We start from the raw sequence: 759 nt of genomic DNA on the forward strand, positions 1-759 counted from the left end.
AGCTAGGCTCCATCCGGCCGCGGCCGGAGCCCCGGGGGTGCGCCCGGGCGCGCAAAGGCGCCGGGGTGTGCCTGCCTGTGTGTACGGGGACAGGGGGGACAGGAGCAACCCCCTCCGCCCGGGGGTCTCACGAAGGGCCGGGCGGCTGTAGACCCTGGGTGTGCGTTGGGGCCGGGGCCACGGCGACGGGGAGCCCCGGCGAGGGGCATTTCTTAGCCGGGCCTGACTACCCTCTCCCAGGAAGGGGTGCCAGGCTCTCCCCGACCTGCCCAACACCACCCCGAGCTGGGAGGAGGAGAAATTAAGCAGGGAGAGGGATCGGCATGGAAACTGAACCGAGCTGACTCGGCTGGCTCGGAGAGGGGAGCGGTGCCAGAGCCCGGGCTGCCCGGCCAGCGCCGGCAGCGTCAATTCCCATCCCTGCCCGCCGTCCTGCCTGCCAGCATCCCGCCTCCCCGGAGCTGTTCCTGCGCTGTCCGCCCGAGCCTTCCCGGCCCCCGCAGGTTACCGTAACCAAACAGCCCCGCGGCAGCTCCTCAAAGAAAAGGGTGGGTGGACCGACCTGGGAAATAGACTTCCATCTCTTGTGTCCAAGCCTTTCTGCAAAGGGAAGGGACCTCGGGGAGGGGAGAATGTCTTACTGCAGGTTGAAAAAAAATATTAATGCTCGTCTAGAGGGAAACGAGGAAAAGAACGGAATAAAATGAAAAGGTCGGCCTTTTTTTTGCACGGGGTGGAAGTTAGCTGTAGAGACAAAGC

The sequence above is a fragment of the Aptenodytes forsteri genome, unplaced genomic scaffold, assembly GCF_000699145.1.
Source record: "Aptenodytes forsteri isolate BGI_AS27 unplaced genomic scaffold, ASM69914v1 Scaffold55, whole genome shotgun sequence".
In the NCBI taxonomy this organism is placed as follows: Eukaryota; Metazoa; Chordata; class Aves; order Sphenisciformes; family Spheniscidae; genus Aptenodytes; species Aptenodytes forsteri.